Below are 13,376 nucleotides of genomic sequence, written 5' to 3'. Positions count from 1 at the left end.
ACAGACAAGAGGGAGAAAGCAGAACAAGGTTTCAGACAAGAAAGTTTCAAAGGTATAAACAGGGAGTGTTAGTGTACTAATCAACAGTAAGCTGAACAGACATTATAGGGACAGAGATAGGATTGAAAATCAAAAATAAAAAAATAAAAAATAAAAAATAGGAATAAAAATAAAAAATAAGTAAATGATGGAAATATCTCTATATTAAAAGTGAATTAAAATAAAATGGAAAATAGAAAATTAAAAAAAATAAAAAACAAAAAACCCTCCAAGTTCAAATGCAATGAAATTTCCGTCTTAATAATTTGGGTGTCCATCTCATTCTCCAGTCCTGGAGATGGTGCCTCAGATGTTGTTTTGTAGTTGTCTCATCAAAGGGGATTCATAAAGTAGAACAAAACTACACATACACACACACACACACACACACACACACACACACAAAAACCCCATCTAGTGTCCTGAGTTCAAATGCAATACAGTTTCAGTAAGTTTTTCCACTTGCAGGTGTAATTCGGCTGTTCTCTCATCAAAGGTAGGGAGAAAAAGAAAAAAAATAGTCTGGAGACAGTTCTGAGAATGGTATCTGCAGCTGTGTCTTGCCTGCCCACTGCTGTCAGCCTGCTGTTGCTGGAAGCGTTGTTTATGCAGATCTCAGGGGTGAGCTTAGCACTCACCTGGCCCTGCAGGCTGTGTTTGTTCAGAGTTTTCCTGTGCAGGAGCCTCTGCTACAGGCTTTCCCCTTTCCAAACACTGGGAAAAGTGACACTGCACCTGCATTTTTAGGCCTGTGTGTTTATTTACAGTTCATGTGGGAGGTGGGTCTTCCCCCATCTCCTGTGAAGTTTTCCTCCCACTGCCACTTTCACAAGCTTTCCTGCTTGTGCTTACTGGGTGGTGCTGCTGCTCCTGCCAGCTGCCATGTTTGCTTACATTTCACGTGGGAAGTGGATCTTCCCTCCTCTCCTGTGGAGTTTTCCTCCCTCCGCCACTCTCACCAGCTTTCCCGCTCCTGGTTGCTGAGCACGCGCCCCGCCCCTGCTCCCGCCAGAGCCTCTCCAGCGTGCCCAGTTTGTTTATTTACAGTCCTGGGAAGGGTTCCCTTCCCCCAATCTTCAACACTCAGGGTGCCCCACCCTCTTTCCCGCAAGTCTTTATTGCTCTTATTGCTTATAACTCAGCTTCTCTTTTTTCCCCAGGTAGAGGTCAGTCTGTCCAGGGGCTATGCTGCTCTGGCCCAGGCTTGTCTGTGGGAGTACCACAGTACTGCGAAGCTCACCTGGTCCACGTCTTCCCAAGCTGTCTGGGCACCAGTAACTGGTGGCCCGGGGGCCCTCCTTGTTTCTCCATTTAATGTGAAGTGGAGATTCTCTGCACCTGCTGGAGGTATGGAGGGGTCAAAGTTATGCCTCTTCTCAGTGATTTTGCCTGCAAAGTGTGTCTCCGGTGTCTCTCCAAGATTTCACTATAGGAAATCTTCTGCTTCCTCCCTCTAGCTGCCATCTTGGAATCCTCTGCCTAAGCCTCTTGAGAGCTAGGATTTTGAGCTCCAACATTGCTATATTTCTGTGTATATTTGGGTCTTTTTTTAGAGACAGGCAACACCAGCTTCATATTTACAATTCCTCTGTCTCACAATCCATAGTACTGGGAATACAGTCTGGCTTTAAATGTACTTAAAACCATTATTCATACAATATGAATACAAGTACAAATATTTGTTTTACACACCTTCACAATACTTTTCAGTTGTGAGAAAGGTCAACCTTCTTGGACGTCTTTTAATATCACTTTCTGCATTGTTCTCATTTTCTTATATGCAACCCTACATGAAAGACACTCAACAAAACAACATTAGAAAATAATGAATATTAGAGATAAAAGGCCCATATTTATAGTAAAATAAATTTATAGTAAAATAGAGTCTATTCTTTAAGAAAAGAAGATGCTTTCTTTTAAAATTTCTCATTGAAGAGATCAAGAGATAGTTAAATATACTTGATTTCATTCTTAGACAATGGTACAAATTCTTTTGAAGCAGAATATGTGAAAACTCATTACTTAAACCCAAATTAAACTTGCTATTTCCTAATGGGATTATATTCTAATTTGTCAATTTGCCAACTGGTTCCTTCCATCTAGGATTTTCCTACTTCCCTCCTTTCTGTATATAAATTCTCATTTTTTTATAGTTTAATAAATAGTCAACATACTCCTGAAAATTTCTGCCATAATTCGAGTAACAGAATAATTTGATATAATAAAATGAAATTAGAGGACCCATATGGCTGTTACATAGACACAGACAAGAGATTTTTTAAACTCATGTCTACTTCTGTGAAATATTCTTAAAGTGGATGAAGACACAGATATGAAAGTGCATACATTTATGCCACTTTTGTGAGCTTAGGACTGTTGTATTCCATATTTAATGTCAGAAATTTTAATATCTCCAAAAGGACCAAGTGATATATACTTGACATATAGATTCTGGGAAATTTGTACTAAAACTAAAGTAGTCATTTCTGTCCTCACTTAAGCATATAATTGCACTAAGACTAAAATAAAATGTTCTGTTTCAGAAATACAAAATCATAACTTTATATTATAGAATATTTACTAGAATGACCTACAAATTAACCTTATCTCTGCTACTGGTAATTATATCTAAAACTTACCCTTAAATTATTAGTAAATTACACATTAAACCCATACAGAGCACATATGATCTAATTAATCAATGTAGGTATCTGAAAAAATCAACTCAGGCAACAGTACTGTGTCTCAAAGATACTAACACCCTTCTCTATAATACAGAACTAATGTAATTCACAGGATTAAATTACAAAACATTGTGGCAAGTGCACTAAACTTTTATAAAGTGTTAACTAGAAGCCCAGAAGTCTTAAACAAATGTATAACTGAGACAGCATTTGGACTCTGGCCAGTTTCTTGAATAGAAAGGAAATCAAGACCTGACACTATGTCTCCTTTTTAGCTTGTGTGCATTAATGAGCATGAAGAAGATGGAATAAAGGTGCAAGGATATGTGTATTGACAATCAGAGAGATAGACATTTGCTTAATTATGACACTCCTATTCATTCTGTGATCTTCATCTGCCATAATTCTACAGTAGATGCAGATGAGATCATTCACTCTGCTACTCTATGATGTAGTAGCTATCCAACAAAAAGGTAGGAGAAAGGAAGGAGGAGGAACAAAAAGTAAAGCTGCTTGTTGGGCTGTCAAAAGGAGAAACTTTAACTCTTCTCTTGATCTGATACCCTGTGTCTGTACTCAGGCAAACATGCAAATAAGTTGGCCCCTTTGTGTTTAACAACATAATATGGAATAATAATAATAATGTGTTCCTTAAATTCCTATATTATGATAATAATGAACATGGGGAACTTCTTATCTAGTGGACAATTGTGCAAGTCAATTAAAGAAACTAAATGGAACATATTCCTTAGTGCCCCGAATGTAAGATCTCCAAAGAAGTTTGATGTTTTAGGGAATTCCATCTCCTCTTGAATCTTTCCTGATGTTCATGATCTTTGTGGAGTATTTAAGAAAAAGTTCAGGACACACTTGCTGTGATTGTGGATAAGGTGTCTATGAGAAGTAGAAACAGTGTGGATGTGAAGCATTTTTATATATTATTTCTGGGAATCCCTACTTAAACCCAGAACATACATTTCACATTCCTTATACATGATATATTTAAATAAGTATCCTCACATCTGGCTCCACAACTGTTATATTTTTTCTCAGGATGTGATAAGTATTCTTCTATGTGTCCTTCCCCAATCTGTGGCCTCCCTGTGCACTTACTGAGTAATGCTGCTGAGCTGCTGCATCATGTCCAAGGATAGCAGATCTAAAGACTTCATTTTGCAGAGTGCCCAGTGAAGCCTCAGCCTCTTTCCTCAGAACTGAGAAGAGTGCAGTGCTTGATAGGAGTTCCTTAACGCAGACATCTATGGTGAGGAGACATGTACATAACCAACTATACTGGAGACATCAGTGGCAGGGATATAGGGGCAGCCTGGTAATTGACCATGAGGCTCAATACACAGGACTCCTAATTAGCCAACTTCATCCATAATAAATTTTAGACTCTTTTTGTATTTAGGTGAAAATTGATTGAACTGTTCATTTTATTTCTACTTTTTAAAGGTCTCTTTTTTATATTTCCATGTTTATTGTGTTAAATATACATCAAATTACTTACAATTTTAAAAATATGAAGCACAAACTTGCATGACATATGTCATAATAAATAGTTATATAAGTAACTTCTCCAGAGCAATTCATTTTTCCAAAAAAAAGTATCCTTGTTTTAAAAATTCCCTCTTAATCATACCAGCAAATCCTGTCATTACACTTCAAGAGTCACAGAATACATTTTTGCAGATAAAAACAAAGATTTGCTGGCACCGGTGGTTAATGCCTATAATAGTAGCTACTAAGAAGGCAGAGATCAAGAGGTTTGCAGTTTGAAGCCCACCCTGGTCAAATAGTTTTTGAGACCCTATCACAAAAAAACAAAAAAGGGCTGATGCAATGGGTCAAAGTGTAGGCATTGAGTTCAAATCCTAGTACAACAAAAAAGACTTATATATGTATATATGCATTATAATATTTTTAAACAGTATAAAATGTATTACAATCTAATGCTCCAAGATTAGAAGAATAAATCAGTCAATTGAGGAGCATCAATATAATACACTATAATGGAAACATTAAAATTAAGCTTCCAAAATATTTAACATATGAAAAAGTGAGTAGTCCACCTTTATAGAAAAATAGAACATTTGTTCTACAAGATCTCAATTATGTAAAAATATACAGGTAAAAAAGCTGTAGGTTTTCAGGAAGATTGAAATGTATTGTATTCTTATAAGAATTCTTCATTTGTAAAGATATAAAAAATTTTGAGTGAAATTATTTCTTTTAGATTTCTTAAAAAATTAATTTATTTATCACCATATTATAATTGTACCAGTGTTCATGGTGACATTTACAAAAATGCTTACAATATATCTTTGCTGGATTCACCTTCTCCATCTTTCTCTTTTATTCCTTTTCTCCCTTCTCTCAGAACAGTTTCAACAGTCTCATTGCCCAATTTTCATACATGAATACAAAGTACTTCCACCTCCTTCACCCATTCCTCATGCCTTCCATCTCTCCCTAGTACCAATCACCAGACAAGATCTGTTTTGCCTGACTATACTTCATTTTTTTAAAAAATGGTCGTTGTACAGGGAGTTTCCTTGTGACATTTCCCTATATCTGTTTGTATTATATACCAAACTGTTTATTCTATTCCATTACTCTCCCTTCTCCCTTATTTCTTATTCCTCATCTTGTAGTGATTTCAGCAGGTTTGAATGTTCCGTATTCATATTTGGATATTTTTGTAAAATTAAAAAAATCATGCTTAGAAAAAGAAAGCAGATGAAGTCTACATATATTTTAAATTCAAGTTTTCACATTAAACCTTTCACACATATGCATAGCTTTAGCAGTATTTCAACACACACATGATTTTCAGGAAACATTTTCATAGCTCAATTATATGTTGTTTAGCATATTTTTTTCTTTTTTTTAAGTCATTGTTTGGCTGGGGATACATTTTGACATTTACAAAAGTTTTTACAATATATCATAGCTGAATCCATCCTTTCAATAATTCTCCTGTATCCTTCCTCCTGCCATTCTTTGTATAGTTTCAACAGGTCTCATTTTTCCATTTTCATACACAGGGAGGTATTTCCACCATATTAACTCTCTTAACAATATTTCCCTATATCTGCCTGCCTCTCACTGGTGCCAACTCCCAGACAAGACTTGTTTTACCTTTCCACTCTCTGTTTCTAAAAAAAGAAAATTTTGTTTGTTTAAGTTAGCTATACATGGAATTTAATTTCATTGTGACATTTCCATGTAAATATGTAGTATAGCCCAAATGGATTAATCTCCTCTATTTTCCCCTTTTCCCCTCTATAGTCCCCTTCTTATGGCAATTTCAACAGGTTTAAAAATTCTACATTAAAGGAGCTTCAATACTCTTTTCCATGGTGGTTTTAGGGGTTTATATTCTTACCAGTAGTGTATGAGGATTCCTTTTTCCCTGCATCATCCCCAATAGTTGTTGTCATTTATATTCTTGATGGGAGTTATTCTGAGAGAAATAAAGTGGAATCTTAATGAGGTTTTGATCTGCATTTCCTATATGGCCAGGGATGGTGAATATTGTTTCATATATTTTTTTCACCATTTGGACTTCTTCCTTTGAAAAGGCTCTGTTCAGTTCATTTGACCATTTCTTCATTGGGTCATTAATTTTGGCAGAGTTAAGTCTTTTGAGCTTCCTGTATATTCTGATATACTGCTTTGTCTGATGTGTAGCTGGCATAGATTTTCTCCCATTCTGTGGATGGCCTCTTCAATTTAGAGACCATTTCTTCTGTTGTGCAGAAGCTTTTTAGTTTCATGTACTCCCATTTATCGATCTTTCTCTTAGTTACTGATCCACTTGAGTTCTGCTGAGGAAGTCATTGCTTATGACTGTTTCTTCCAGTGTATGCCCTGCTCTTTCCTGTTCTAGCTTTAAGATTTCAGGTCTTATATTAAAGCCTTTAATCTATTTTGAGTTGATTCTTGTATGAACTGATAAACATGGATTAAATTTTAGTTTTCTCTGAGTAGATAGCCAATTTTCTCAGCAACATTTGTTGAAGAGGCTGCCTTTTCTCCGTCATATATTTTTGGCACCTTTTTCAAAAAATAGGTAGGCATAGGTATGTGGACTTATATCTGGGTCTTTTATTCTGTTCTACTGGTCTTCATATCTTTTTTGTGCCAGTGTGATGCAGTTTTTATTGATAGGCTCTATAGTAGAGTTTGCTGGTGGTAATGAAAGCTACTACAAACACTTCTGGAAAATAGTATGACAGCTCCTTGAAAAAACTAAAAATAGAAAAAATAGACCTGCCATAAAATCTAGCGATACCACTCCTAGGCACGTACCCAGAGGATTGTAAGTTAGATTGCAACAAAGGCACCTGTACAACCAGGTATATTGCAGCACTATTCACAGTAACTAAGCTAAGGAACCAGCCAAGATGCCCATCAATTGATGAATGGATTCAGAAAATGTGGTATTTATATACAATGGAATTTTACTCAGCCACAAAGAAGAATGACAGTTTTGTACTCACAGGTAAATGTATGGAACTTGAGAATATCAACTTATGTGATGGTAGCCACACTCAAAAGGCCCAAAGCCACATGATTTCTCTCATAGTGTGTAATATAGGCCTAGTAAAAATGCAGCAATGTTTTGAAACACAGGTCACACTAAGAGGAGGTCACACACTTGGAGGGGCAGGGAAACTAAGGACTTGAATGTGATTGATATACTTTCTATACAAGAATGAATATAGAAATCTTAAACCAATTGAAACTACCATAAGAAAGGGACACATGTAGAATGAAGAATAATAGAGGAGATAAAAATTGGGGTTACACTACATATATACATGGAAATTTCACTAGGAAACTAACTGTGTTGTTACATTTAACTCAAATAAGCTAAAAGGTCATGTTTTTCAATTTATCTTTTCTCTTTTTTCTTCTACACTATCAGAGAAGAGGAGAGGAGAACAGTTCTGCTCAGGCGAGGAGGTCTGGCAACTGTGGGAGGGGAGATGATGGGAAAAGGGGGTAGGAAGGTGATTCTAATGCAAAAACTGTACACACATGTATGTAATGTTGAAAGTACTGGAGTAATCATGGGAGACAGGATAAGGAAGAGGGCAAATTCATGGATGATATATTTGATATATTGTAAGATCCTGTGTAAATGACACAATTTGCCCCTACCCAGCACAGCAATAAAGGGGAAAGAAAATACAAATGACCCTGAAAATTCTGTATTTATCCTTGCAGAGAAAATACATCAAGCATCTTCGCCTTCTTAACTTCTTTCTTTTATTGTCCCTCTGCAATTGGTGACCTTCCCATAGTGTGACTTGTTTTTCATAATATTGCTGGTATTTGTTTTGGGCCTGTCTTTGACATGTGAGGAAAACATGTAGCCTTTGAATTTCTGAACCTGTCTAAATTCACAGAAGATGATTCCTGGTATTGTGATCTATTAACACATTTAGGTAGTAGAAAAAACCTAATTTTAAAGTTCACTCATTTCCTGGTGAACACATGGGATCAGACACTCCAATTCCCACCACACTTGAATGTGAAAAGCAAGCTGTGTGAAATCAGGGACAATTATATCTTTGTAGTAAAATAAGCTATTTACTTTGTGCTTTTATTAATTTTCACTCTTATAATGAGTGTCTTTATGCACTAAAATAACCCTAATGTCTAAAATTTTATTATCCAAGAGAAATTTATGCCCTTGCTTTAAAATCATTTATTAATTGTAGAACTTTTCAAATGACACCATTAATTCTGACTATTTTTATTGCACAATGTTTAAGAAATCTAGATCCTATTAAGTAGTCATAATAAAACAAAAACTGTACTTAGATTTATGTCTAAAAAGTTCTCAGAAATCTCTCCAGAAGTTTAGGGTTCCAGTGGGGAAAGAAGATTCTGGATTTGTGATATCACATTACTTTCAAGTTCTCTGGCAGGGTGGTGAATGATTTCTTCATTGCACATAAAAAGCTAGAACCAGTGTCAAAGGAAAGCAGGACTCTGTCCTTTCCAAAGACTCAAAATATAGTGCACTGAGAGCAGAGATGAAGCACATTACTCCTTGGTGCTATAGATTTTTCATTAACTATATACTTCAAGGTTATCCAGACAAAGAGCTATAGAAGTTTTGTGTCTGTACCTAGAAAGACAGATAGATAGATAGATTATAGATAATCATATAGATGATAAGTAGATAATAAATAGATATACAAAGAAGATATGTTGGTATCTGCCCTCACGTGGCTATTTATTGAGTATATGAATAAAGGATATTGGTTATTTCATCAATGACCCATTGTTTTAATATAAAAATGTTAATCATTTAAGACAAAGAATTACTGGAGTTATAATTATTAACTAGAAATTCTTCAGTGTTACCGTATACAATCATAATAATGATATTTGTTGTTAATAAATTTCTATCAGGTTTTTACATTTTCAGCTTCATTATAGAATGGTGGGACATGAGTGCAAAAAGGACACCATCATGGCATGGGGAAGGGATGTCAATTGGAGGGGTAAGGGAAATTTGTTGGGTACCAGTGAGTGAAGGGGATCAATGTACATAGATAGATAGAAAGAAAGATAGATAGATATCATATTGTTTTTTAAAGGATTCAGATGTCAAACATGCAATGGAGTGAAAACCATCAAAGAAGAAAAATAATGTAACTAAACAGGCAGGAACTTGTGGTTTAGATGATTGGTATTTCCAATTCACACTTGTAAAAGACTATCAGAGATAATGAGATTAAATTTTTCTGCTGTCTGTGCATCCTCCACAGGGCATTTTTAATGTCCCTGTTCCTCAGACTGTAGATGAATGGATTCAGCATAGGGGTGACTACAGCAGTTTACAACAGTGAGAAGACCATATCCTTCTTTGGGTGAAGGTAATAGAGCTGAACCAAAGTACACTCCAAAGGCTGTTCCACAAAATAAGCAAATGACTGACAGGTGAAATACACAGGTGAAAAAGGCTTTAAATTTACTACCAGTTGATGGGATCCTAAAAATAGAGGAAATAATTTTATAGTAAGAATAAAAGATACTAGAGATGGAAAGTAAACCTAATACAGTGGCAACAAAATGTGTGATTGTTTTCCTGGTGAAGGTGTCAGAAAAAGCAAGATTAAAGAGTTGAAAAGGGTCACAGAAGATAGAAATTTGCACATTCTTTACATAGGTAAACTGTAAGGAAATTAAATTGTGAAACTGGGAATCCCAAAGACTAAATAAAAGGCCATGAGTACTAAGAAGACACAGAAACTATGGTTCATGATGACTGAGTGGTGCAAAGGATGACGGATGGCCAAAAACCAGTCATAGTCCACCACAGTCAGTATCATATCATCCATACATCAAAAAATGATTTAAAAAAAGTCATCTGAGTCAGGTAGCCAACATAAGAGATGGCTCTACTGTGAATCCGAATGTTCACAATCATCTTTGGGACTGTGGTGGAAACAAAGCAAATATCATGCAGGGCAGGATGGAGAAAAGAAGTACATGAGGTGTGGAGGTGGGATTCAGAGCTGATGTTCAGGATGATGAGCCCGTTCTGAAGCACTGTTACCTTGTACATGCTCAGGAGGCTTCTGTTCAGAATCCTCTGAAGTTTCCAGGAGGTGGAATGCTGAGACATATGTTAGATTTTGTGCTTGTATAGTGCTTGTCCACCTTTTGCAAAAAAACCAAGGGGGGGGTGGACAAATACACACCCAGATCTTTGTTTGTTTGAATAAAGTATTCACACTTTACATACATAGTGGCTGTGTGTACACATTCATGAATGTGTATCATTTCTTTAATTCAATATTTTAGATCCTTTATGTTATTTTTTTTGTTATTCAACTTCTATCAATAGGTACTTCAGAGGCATTCAGCTGTTCAGTTGGAAGTTCAGAAATATTACTGATAACCAGTGAAGATTAGTGTAAAATGCACCTCACTATTTTGGCACAATACAGAGAACAAGAAATATCCAAGAGCATTAAAAATTATTTGTAATTAAAGGAAATATAAAGCTGTGGATTATATGTTATTTTATCCTGAGATAATGGCACACAGTTCACTGACCTAGATGACTTTAAAGACTCTATAAGAACTTTGGCTATGTCATTAACACAAAATTAAATCTTTGAGTTAAGAATCAGAAAACATCATTTGCCTGTTATGTTCTAGGGATTTCATCATTCATTGATTTTCTCCTTCATGGATGGAAGTGCTCACTCAAATTTTGTTCTTTCAAAAATCATTATAAAATGATATATGATTAAGATGATAGATATGTTTAATCTTATCTAAATATTATACAATGTATAAATACATCAAAACATTGCAGGGTTACAGAATTATTATTAACAATATATAGGTTTGTGTATCTGTTTTAAAATTATATATGTAGCTGTATGTAACATGTGTCTACAATAAAGTATATATATATATATATATATATATATCAGAAACTATGTTATATGTATGTATATAAAACTTCTATTCTCTCTGGTGAGCTTCAAATTTCATAAATATAGATTAGTTAAAACACATAATCGTACAATGATAGAATATCAGTGAACACAAATGTGACATTACTATATACTATTCTTGTCACTGATTATAAATAATACAGTGTTCAGAATCACTGGATTTAAAAATATTGTATCAATTTATTCAAGTCATACAATCTCACTAAAATATTTGGCATGTAAGACAATCTTCATTTTGATTTCTCATTGATTCTGTATTCCATAGCAACTTGGCAATACTGATGCATTCTTTTCTTGTTCTGAAAACCTCTTAAATAAAGTTGGGGTTTTTTTGCTCTAGGGAATGCCTCAAAGCCCACTTTCAGTTCAAATGTTTATGCCTATGTAATAAATACTGATATCAATCCTTCCTGACACATGATTTGCAATTCTCTTACTTTAGCTACCTAAAAGCAATTTCGGCTCATCAGTTGTCATCTCGCTATTACTTTATTGGGAAAAACCACAAAGAGAAGTAAAAAAGGTATTATAAATATATCTGGCTAGCTTTCTCACATATAAAATGTGGATAAAAATTGCTTACCATTTAAAATTTTAAGAAAAATTTTTAAAGTTTTATATTGCTTGACCCATGAGGAATAAAGAAAAGGAAAGAAACCTAAATTTTGAATGTGGTTGATATGCTCACTGTAGAGGAGTGAATAAAGTAATCTTAAACTGGCATAGTCCATAAAGGGAAGTGGACCAGGAAGTAGTGAAGAGGTGTGGTAGAGGTGAACCAATATGGGTTGTAATACACATGTGCATGGAAGCAATGCTAGAAATCTTTCTATATATCTATTTTTATCTCACACTAGCAAAAACAATATTTTTTATTATCTCTTATGTTTTCCCTCCAACAAATTTGAAGAACAAGAAGGCAGAATAGGAGGGGCACCAATAATGTGTACACATGTAAGTAAATGTTAAAATGTAAAATAAAACAAATTAAAATTTTGGATGTAGAATTATCCCTTTACCCAAATGTCAATTAAATAAGTGAAGAAAATAACTTTCTGGTATGCATGCAAGAGCTTATAAAGATTGCATGCATGCAAGTTTTGTGTTCCTATCCTCAAGTATGGAGTAGTTTTAGTAAAAAAATAAAAAAGGAAACTGATGAAGGGTGACATAAAATCTGAGAATAGAAACTGAGCATTTTCTGGATGAAACAACCAAAAGTGAAAACAGATTAGTGAAGAATGTATTGTAGCTCAGCTTGAGACGGTGTTCAAGGGACAGGGGTTTCAGAGGTTTTCTGACAAATTATATTCACCTCTTTGTGTTTAGTAACAATACTTGATACTATGGAGAATAATAATGATAATCAAAATCAGCCTATTATAAAAGAAAGATGACATAAATATAACAGAATTTAAATATTAAAAGCCTTAGTAATAATAATGAAAATAAAATCAAGCGGTTGAGAGGTAACAAATGTGCAATTTCATTTCATAGCACAGAGTTAACAGATGTAAAAGCATGATCCATTAATATACAAATAATGTATATGCATGTAATTAAATGTAAAAATGATAAAATAAAATATATACCTATCTATACATACATACATAGATATATATCAAGAAATAAATTTTAGTAACATTTTTGCAATGAAAACAAACAGTTTTTTGCAGTACTTGGACTTGAACTCAGGGCCTACACCTTGAACTACTCCACCATCTTTTTTTGAGAAGGGTTTTTCTGAGATAGGGTCTCATGAATGAATTCCTTGGGCTGGCTTCGAACTGTGATCCTTCTGTTCTCTGCCTCCTGAGTAGCTAGGATTACAGGTGTGAGCCACCAGCACCTGGTTATGAAAAAGTTTTTTATATTATGCAAAGTTGTGATTCTCAGTGTTATCTATCAACATAGTAGGAACCAATTAAATTAGAATATTTGCATGATAATTTCTTGATGGTTCTTCCTTATACCAAGGATACAAACCACTAACTTAGCAAAGTTACTGCCTTTAGAAATTGATCAGTTCACTTTATCTATTATTACAGTCAATAATGTTCATTGTACATAAAGAAAACATGAGTTTAATAATACTTTTCAGAACTACCAATTCATATATATTGAATTATTCCTGTGATAGTTGAGGTCACATTTA

This window comes from Castor canadensis, chromosome 14 (assembly GCF_047511655.1).
Source record: "Castor canadensis chromosome 14, mCasCan1.hap1v2, whole genome shotgun sequence".
Classification (NCBI taxonomy): domain Eukaryota; kingdom Metazoa; phylum Chordata; class Mammalia; order Rodentia; family Castoridae; genus Castor; species Castor canadensis.
The sequence above is the reverse complement of the archived record's forward strand: the minus strand, read 5'-3'. Positions refer to the sequence as shown.